This window comes from Cucurbita pepo, chromosome 8, assembly GCF_057944985.1.
Source record: "Cucurbita pepo subsp. pepo isolate OVF chromosome 8, ASM5794498v1, whole genome shotgun sequence".
Classification (NCBI taxonomy): Eukaryota; Viridiplantae; Streptophyta; class Magnoliopsida; order Cucurbitales; family Cucurbitaceae; genus Cucurbita; species Cucurbita pepo.
Genome location: NC_141805.1, coordinates 6408865 through 6419202, shown reverse-complemented (window position 1 = coordinate 6419202; position 10338 = coordinate 6408865). Strand labels below are relative to the sequence as shown.

Sequence of the window (10338 nt, the reverse complement as noted above, 5' to 3'; positions counted from 1 at the left end):
TCAACCAAATCCACTTTTTAATCATATCGTATAAAATTGACCTTATATTTTATAAAAATATCAACACATAATATTAATAATAACCCTCTTCCTCGTTTAAAATAGTAAATTCTTATGCGATGGTTTAAATATTTTCATAAATTTTTCAAAAGTTCCCATGGACTATGAGATCTCACGTCGGTTGACAAAGAGAACGAAACATTTCTTAAAATAATGTGGAAACATCTCTCACAGACACATTTTAAAACCGTGAGACTAACGGCGATACGTAACGGGCCAAAGTAGATAATCCCTGCTAACGGTGAGCTTAGGCTATTACAAATGGTATTAGAGCCAGACACCGAGCGGTGTGCCAACAAAGACGCTGGCCCCCAAGGGGGTGGATTGTGAGATCCCACATTAGTTGGAGAGGAGAACGAAGCATTCTTTATAGGAATGTGAAAACCTCTCCCTAACAAACATGTTTCAGAACACTTCAAACTAATAGAACACATTGTCGGTCTTACTTTTTTCAAAATATAACGTTTGAATTTAAAATTAAAACAAAACAATTACAAATGGAATAATCTAAATAATGAAATAAAAGTGTCCTATACTCCTATGACTAAGAATTTAAACATGCAACTACCTTACGCACGGGCCACAGTATCAATTTTTGATGTCGTCGTCGTCCGTACATGGGCGTCTTGTCTTTACCTGAAAAAATGATATTTGCCACACGGCTTGAGTATTTCGAAAAATACTCAGTAAGTGACCCACTGTAGGGGTCATGCTGATGCAAACACATGCAACATGCTCTTGGGATCGAGCTCTAGCTCATCTAGGAGTGACCTCCAATCTCGAACAAATTGGATGTGTAGTACTTCTTTACACATGACCCGCACGTGCGAGCGTGAATCCTCCAGGCGCTCGCCTGGACCCTCTAATCAAGCTAATCTATAACGACGTCTGGAAGTCAGCGGAACCTCATAGTGTCATGACTATTCAAACTTCATAGTTTGTCTTATTATCATAGGTTTAATGTATGGAGCACAATTGCGAGTATGAACTATTTATTGGGCTGCTTTTCTTGAGGCTTCATGTAACGCTCGAGTATTTAAAAAAAAAAAAGGGAAAAAAAGAAATAATAAATTAGGTCACAATAGAGGCAAACCAGTCATTTTGCCCTTATTACTTAAGGGGTCTCTTTTGGCTGAGACATAATTTGGAAAAGAGAAAAAAGAGGGGAGAGGAAGAAGAAAGAAGAGGGAAGAAGATTAAGGTTTTGAGGAAGTTGGAGGAGATCGGATCTGAATGGACGCCGGAGATTCGAGTCCCCAATCTAAACCGTCAATAGTCCAAGGCAAGGTGCTCTAACGAATCGCACCTTCCTATTTCGTCAAAACGTCAAAGAACTTCAGGTTAGTCCATGAGTGTCAAGATCGAGAAATCATTAAGATTTTCGTGTGTTAGTGACGTTTTGTGTTAATCCTTGGACTCTTACCCTCAACAGCGCTATCTGGTTAAGTTCTGGAGTGAAGGCGGCCAAGATTGACGTTTGAATCGGAGTTTCAAGAAATGATGATTTTTGGTAAGAACTCGTATTTTTTTCTCCGAATTCGAACTCAAATAATAAGATCTGTGATTATTAGAAAATTTTAAGAAAATTGTTTCGAAGGAGTAGAATATGAGATCTACAAGGTTCGTGAAGAAAATTTATCGAATCGGATTACAAATTGGAAGATAAAAAAGTCGAAAGAAAATAGATCGAAACGTGAAGAGACCTGGAAAATGAAAAAACAAACGCAGGAGAGAGGGTGGAGGCCGCAATGCGTCGGTCGGCAACAGAGGAGAGCGGCAGAACCGGTGATCGACACGTGTTGATCACCGGCTGGTGAGGCACGACCTCACCCGGCAGGACACGCGTCAGGCTCGTAGACTTGGCCGGCCCGACCCGCGCCGCATGTGAAGCGCCTGACCCGGTGCCTCTGACCTGCTCCTACGCAGGGAGCAGCGCGTGCCGCACGCGCGCGTAGTGACCCTCCATGGCGCTCGTGTCGTGCGTGGGGGCGCGTGAGGCACCAATTTTCTTCCTGTTCGGTCTCTGTTTGCTTGTTTTCCAATCCAATTTTGATGCTGACCCTATTATTATGTGAATTAGGACTTGTGAAGGAAATTTCAGATTTGTTGGAATCCATTCCGTCAAGAAAACTCGAACTCGGGAAGGCACGCATCAACCAAGTAAGTAGCCATTTGGATTCCCACGAGCAGTACTTGTAGGAACCGCTAGGAACAAGCATGCATGCTACCACCTATGAAATTACCTAGCGGGACTTAGCATAATAGTATAGAAACTGCGAATATGAGATGATTATGGAAATCTAGATACGAAATGTGTATTAAATCTGTTTTGATTTAGACTCTGATAATGTATGTATGCATGAGGAGGTTGGGAAACTTGTGAAATCTGCGCTCCGGATAAAGATGGACGTTATCTTCCCATTGAGCATGTTTGTTAATATTGCATGAACTGCTGCGTGTTAACTCTTATGCATGATGATTGCTTGTGTATCTTTCTTGATGAATAGGAAGAAATTATGAGCTTAGATTAGGGTGCTTGTGACTAAGTAGGCTAGACGAGACCCTTGATTGGGGAACTCTAGAATACCGTGCAATTAGACCCGCAAAATGATTACCGGCAGATCTAGAGCCCAGAATTCCAAACCTGATAGGTTTGTGAGACCAGGCACGAGAATCCTAGAGATACACGAATCCATGTCTAAGCCACCAGGTTCCACCCTAGAAAGAATAATAGGTCACCACGGTAACTATAGGTAGCCCGCTAGAGTTGAGCAGTGTAGGTAGTGTCATCAGAACCTCACTTCCCTCTCTCCTCCGATATCGTACCATGGAGACAGAGCTCCGGTACGGTGATCGTTGAGCTTAGCAGATCCGAATACGGAAGTGTGACAGGTGCCCAGACCTAGTGGTGATAGCTAAGGGGTCTTCTGAACAGGACTCCTGGGCCGTAGAAACCCGTCCCTGAGCGGGGGACGTGGAGCCACATAGGATGACTCAGTAGCTGACCGGCACACAGGGGGTCACACCCCGTTTAGTGGATGTATGGTCCCGTGTGAGGGTCGCCAGTTAACCTCCATGGATGATGTTCAGAGAGAGAGTCACATTTTCAGATCCAGCCATACAATCCCCTCTGATTTACTTATGAGGTCGCACCTCACCTCAGGACACTGATCATTTCAGTGCTTAAGATGGGCAAGCCTCCTAAGATAAAGAAAAGAGAGTTGCAGCTTAGATCACTCTCCTTAGAAACCCGAGAAAGACCGTGGTTACCCACTAAGATAAGGATGCGAAAAGAGCCTACAAGTAGCCTGCTTACTGAGTATTTTTATACTCATTCCTTTCTACTCTTTTTTTTCAGGTGAGTGATGCCATGGATCGGGGCGAGAATGCATGCTGAATCTTAATGCCACAGAGGAGTGTCCTTGGGCATCTAGGAGTCTGTGCATAATTTTGTTAGATTTGTCATGCATTGCATGTCTATTGGTCAAGCCCTAGATTTCGAGATACAAATTTTAGGCTGTGACACTTCAACTATACCGGAGAAAGGAGAGACTTAAAATATAAATATATCTAAGAATAGCTTAACAATCCTCACATATGTGCCGATCAAGGTAGGTCTTAAACAAAGATACTCTAATTTTCCTTACGTTAATAACTTCGCCTAAGAAATGGCTTTAATGTTGGCTTGGTTGTATGATGCACGAACCTCCATATATTACACTACATAAACTACGATATCATGTACGTCGTGGTATTATGCACGCTCCTTTCCCTCCATAGCTTCTGCCAACGTGAGTTTAAGCTAGCCCAACAAGTAGACTTAGAGGATACGTATACGAGTCTGCTAGGTGGATCTATGTGTGCATGTGTAGAGAAATATTACACATTCAACTCTATCCAGACTGAAAAATAGAGATCGTTGCATGTATTTGCATTTTCCGACTGCAACAGTGTGATTATTTACTGAGTATTTTTTTAAAATTATCAAACCAAGTGCTATTTTTTTTAGATGAAGGTAAGACAACCATGTAGGGTCACTATATAGGCTATGAGAATGAAGGTATGATAGTTGCATTTTCTATTCAAGTTATAGCCCTTAGGTTAGATATCAAAATTAGTTACTTAACATTAATGTTTAAAATGTGGAAGTCTCGATTTTATGGAAATGTCAATATCAATTGATAATTTTGAAAAAAAAAATATATACAACAAAAATAGTAATAAATTAAATGAATAAAAAAAAAACCTATTTCATAATTTTAAATATATTAAAATACTTATGATTGACTCGAGATAAAAGAGGCATATGATGATGTAATTAATATGAAAAATTATGAAAAGGTTGTAATAAATAATTATTTGAAAAAAAAATTAAGTGCCCAACTTAGTGAACCACTAATTATTCATCGTCTTCTTCAAAATTAAAATTAAAGTTGTTTCTATAAATAATTAAATAAATAAATAAAGAAAAGAAAAAGAAAAATGTAGCAATTATCTCTACAATTTGCTTTTCATTGACCGTGACCGAGAGTATTGACACGGACCATTGTATTCTTTTTTCATTAATATGTCGATATCTAATATTGTCCACCAAATCCACTTTTTAATCATATTGTATAAAATTGACCTTATATTTAATAAAAATATCAACACATAATATTAATAATAACCCTCTTCCTCGTTTAGAATAGTAAATTCTTATACGACAGTTTAAATATTCTCATAAATTTTTCAAAAGTTCCCATGGACTATGAGATCTCACGTCGGTTGAAAAAGAGAACGAAACATTTCTTAAAGTAATGTGGAAACATCTCTCACAGACACATTTTAAAACCGTGAGACTAACGGCGATACGTAACGGGCCAAAATAAATAATCCCTGCTAATGGTGAGCCTAGGCTATTACAAATGGCATCAGAGCCAAACATCGTGCGGTCTGCCAACAAAGACGCTGGCCCCCAAGGGGGTGGATTGTGAGATCCCACGTCAGTTGGAGAGGAGAACGAAGCGTTCTTTATAGGAATGTGAAAACCTCTCCCTAGCAAAAAAGTTTTAAAACCGTAAGGCTGACGGCGATACATAACGATTCCAAACGGATAATATCTACTAGCGGCATACTTGGGCTGTTACATTGACATCCATATTTTCATTAAATTGAGGTCTCTACATTTTTCATCAACATTGTCATTTAAAACTTGAGTGTTAATATTACTCTCTTTAATTTTTCGTCATGAAAATTTTGAAATTAAGGGTTTATTATGATTTCATGCCAGTGACACAGGTGAAACAAGATTTGAAGTTTCAAACATATGCATCGTCAAATTTGTAATAAGACACAAGAATAGACGAACAACGTTGTTCATTTGAAAAAAAAAAACTACGTACCATTATGTTACATTGCATTGTAATGAAACTATAAAAAGATGGTGGAATTCTGAGAAGATTTCCAAACCCATCATAACACGACGTACGACCAAACTGATTATTTAAACACGACATTGAAATGGAAAATTGAAGAAGAAACAAGAAACGGAAATGAAAGGATTTGGTTTCAAGCAGGGCATTGGAAGCCGGACGGAACGTTCTTTCCACAGTAGTTCAAAAGCAAGCTGAGGGAAACTGAGAGGTCAATCTTGAGACCCAAGGCTCTGGCCTTCACTGCAGTGCAAAGGCACACAGCAGCTTCCAGGTCAACAAGGCCTTGGATTAGGGTGCAGCATGGGAATTTTGGTGGTGAGCCGATCACTAAGTGCACTAGATCGTCCAGCAAGTCGGCGCAGATGCCAAGCTTGAGGGTGTCCCTGGGGCACTTGGGGAGTGATGGTTGCTGCCTTGACGGGGTGGGCTTGTGGGGCTTGGGTGGCGGCGGTGGGCAAGGGACATAGGTGGAGCTGACCATAGTGAAGAAGAGGAGGTTGAGGAGGAGGAGGAGGGCAATGGGCGAAGTGAGCTTGGAAGCCATTGGTGGAGAGATATTGAAGGGTTTGTAGGTTTGTGCGATGGCTTGTGAAGAATTATGAGAAGGTTTAGGGTTTTTATAAATGGGGTTTGGGAATTTGTTGTATTTTAAAACAAAAATTCTTGCTGGATATGAAACACCTAACTCTTTCAGTTACTCTATTAAGTTTTGAGGAATTGATTTGAGAGATGGGTTTTTAATTAGTTTGTCTTTTTTTAAAGTGTTATAAAAATGTCAAATGGCCTACAAACTAGACGAAGTGATGTTGGATAATAAGATATCAAATACTTTTTAAAATAAATTATTGTGGTTTGTATGGTTGGAAAATAATATTTGATAGAACCCTTCCAGACAAGTGGGTAATACATGATAATCTAGAGATTATTTTCAGCACAAATAATTTTTACAAATATAATATGTTTTTTTTTTTAAATATAACTATGAGATTCCACGTCATTTTGAAGGAGTAACGAAACATTTTTTTTTATAAGGGTGTGGAAACCTCTCCCTAGTAAATTGTAAAATTGGCGGCGATATATAATGAGTCAAAGTGGATAAATATATGTTAACAATGAGTTTTTATATATATTGATGTTAGTATGACATAACAGTACAACTTCTAAAACATGACAAGACTAAGATTGTTATTACTTGCCGGCTTTGAAAATCTTTTAAAGTTTAATTAAGATGAAAATGGTTATAAGATAAAAGATCTAAAAAAAAATAAATAATAAAATTAGACTTTTATTAAGGATCCCAAAAATGAATTTTAAAACATATATTGGACCATTAAACTTCGATAGCATGAAATCCATCCTTGTTTCAAATAAAAACGTGTTTGAATAAGATATTAAAAGATTGAAAAATTGAAATATAAACAAAACTCTATCGAAAGTCTCTCCCAACTTCTATAGCAATCACTGTGCTGCTTAAGATGTCTTTGCCTTTACCTAAAAAATAGAAAATATTGATTATAAAAAATATTTAGTAAATAATCTTAGTTCTAGGATTAGTAGATACAATCATAAACAAAGTCTTAATTAGAGGATTAATGTTACTTAAGGGGTAGAATGTAATTAAAGGAGTAAAACAAAGTTTTGAAAAAAAATATACCGTAAATAGAAGTGAGTTATTGGATCAAACGCCTAATTTGCGTTGGATATCAACATCAATTTTTTGAAGGAAGAATCGCCGTTTAAGGAGGTCATCTGAGTAAGTTCTATTCTTGAACCCTCTTTTTGTTCATTGTGTTAATTTTGTAGCAATAGTTCAAATTTGAACTAGGGGATCACGTTTTACTTTTAGAATTAAATGTACCAAGCAGGAACTAAAACATGTTATATACCTAATGTCATGTCATGTCATGTCATGTCATGTCATGTAAAGTAAAGGCATGTTATAGATTATATTATACTAATGATGATGCATGATGAAAGTCATGATGAATACTATGCATACATGTCTCGTATGTGTACTATGACATGAATAAAAGGATAAATGAAATGATTCTTACTGATTTTAAGCCATTGGGACCTCATGCATTTATGTATGTTGTGCATCAGGATACATCTCCGTTATGTTAGTACATATGTGTACTTTCGATATTTATGTTCGTCATGATATCATGTGGGTCTTTCCCTCTGTGGTGTTCGGCGCGTCAGCACATTTAACCCAACGAGTCAAGCCTTAGGGGTATGTAAACGAGTCTATCCTTAACGGTCCATGTGCGCATGTGCGCTGTAACGATCTGAAATTTTCTACTTAATTTAAGGTCGCTACTGTATACGTACCATAAACATTGAATGCGGAAGACTTTATTTGAATTCCATAAAACATAACCTTTATTTTAAAACAAAGTCATGGACTTACATGTTTTGAAAACATCTTAAAACGACACAACAAAATTCTAAATAAAATGAATAAGAGTTTAAGTTAAAAACATCCTATTCTAGCCCAAGTCTAAGAAAATAAATACCACTACCCTCTGCATGTGCCTTGGTCTCGAGTTGCGATGTCGTCGTCAACCGTATCGGAATGCCTTGCCTTAACCTTAAAAATGTAGTAGCATATGGCTTGAGTATTTAAAGAAATACTCAGCAAGTGACCCCACTATTGGGGTTAAATGCAACAATCACATGCAACTAAATGATGAGACCTATCTTTCGTTTCGTTTTCCCTACGATGCTGTCGTAACGGATAATTTTGGACGTGTACCATATACTCTACACACAGCCCATACGTGCGAGTATGGGCTCACCAGCTAATTCACACACTGCTGGGCCACCTTCCTTATCCGGTGGGCATACTCTAGGAGCCCCTTAGGCCAGACACTCGGTAGAACTAGTAACCATCACGGCAGCGCTATGCAGAGCATAACGATCGTTGTCCTGCCATTGGATGTACGCGTCCGTACCCTCGTGATGGGATAGGGGTATCCCTCCCAAATGCATGAGCACACATAATGCATGAGCACACATAATGCATGAGGTCCCAAAACTTTTCCATTTTCATTATCCTTTAATACAACCCCGCTAGCATTATGTATGTATCATATTATTTTTCATATCGTTTCAGATATCGTTCATCATTCATGTCATATCGTTTCTCATCCTTCAATTCTCAAATTATACATAATTCTAACGGGGTTATACTTCATGTCATTTATTGTAATTTCATGTCATTAATATCGTGTTGTATACACACAATTTAGGAGACCTAACATAACGTTCTATGCTTTTAACATAACATTTCATCATATACACATCATACCATAACATATTGCATCACAATGTCTCATATCATAAACGAGTCATAACATAAACACTTCATAGTCATATCGTTCTCTAACTTATCATAGCCTTAACGTTCTTTACTTATCACAGACATATCATTACGTTAACGTACCTTAGTCATCTCATCACAAGAACTTAACCTAACGCTATCGTTCTATCAATCTATCACAAACCTATCCCTTTCTACCCGTAGCCTAACTGTATTCTTCCATCAATCTCTCTTATCCATATCACTCCAGTATGTAACCTAACCTTAACGTTTCATGAACGTATTTTACTCCTATCGTTACATTTCGTTTTGTGCATCCTTCTCGTATCCTATCTCAAACATATCATTGAACACATCGTACCGTAATTATTATTAAAAAATTCACATATTATAACATATACATAACAAATAAGAAGCATATCGATCCACAGACAATTCACACATATCAATATATATGACATGTGCAGAATCACGGGGCACGTGTCAACAGCAAATATAACCATGCCGATAGTAAGTTCACTTACTTGGCTAGCTTAAATCGTTTTCTCAAGTAAATCTTAAGTTGTTTTTCTGTTTCTATGTGGCAGGAGGATGGGTTGACGAGGGGAGGGGGGGAGGGGAGATAATTGTGGGGAGGGATGAAAGGTTAGTGGGGAGGGGGGAAAGGTTGTTTTTTTGTTTATTTATTTATTTATTATTATTATTATTATTTTTTTATAATTATTTTATTTGTTTCTTTCTTTCTTTATTGTTGGGCTATTACATGAGCGTGTCTGAAAAAGTACACACATCCAACCTTATCCAGACTAGAAAAAGCTCAATGTCATGTTATATTGTTTTAAAGTATAGGTCCTATCATGTATATGTTTGTTTGCATTATCTGACCCCAACCGTAGGGTTACTTATTGAGTATTTCTTAAAATACTAGCCACATACTACCCTTATATTTTAGGTAAATGTAAAGCACCCCTACACATACGACCGTGATTCTAGAATGGTCATAGAAGCTAAGTTATGAGAGTAGTATGCATTGTTTTTCTTCGTGGGTTGTTCAGGGTTCTCATCTTCGTACTGGAATCATGTTAATGTTTCTTTTCTAACGTTGATGGTACTTGTTATTTCTTATTTTTAAATTGAATGTGTAAATTCATAGCTTCATAAGAAAGATTCTAATGAGTATTTCGTTGAAGAATCGTACGTGTAGTGACACCTCTCATCTAGGTTAGGGAATATAAGGCATTACCGTAATTTGAAAATAGAGCTATTGTCAACTAATCAAAATTTATTTGTTTATCCTAATAGAAGTTAGGATAATTCATCAAAATTAAAATGATTAATTGAGAGTGACGCACAAATAATCTACTAGTATGATTTGATTGTTCAAAAACTATTTATTGTCTCGCCGACATAATATTTTAATAGATCGAAAATAGAAAGTTTATAATTAAAATATATCAAAAAAAAGAAAAAAGATGAACTTGAAAAATTGGAAGGCTTCACTCCAAGACAATTTACTTAAAAGAAAGTCAAAGTAATGGA

At 37.3% G+C, this 10338-nt stretch overlaps 1 pseudogene; it reads right to left on the bottom strand.

The window, feature by feature from the left end:
- Positions 1 to 5419: 5419 nt before the first annotated feature.
- LOC147791438 (14 kDa proline-rich protein DC2.15 pseudogene) lies at positions 5420 to 6021 on the bottom strand (annotated as a pseudogene).
- Between the last annotated feature and the right edge of the window lie 4317 nt (positions 6022 to 10338).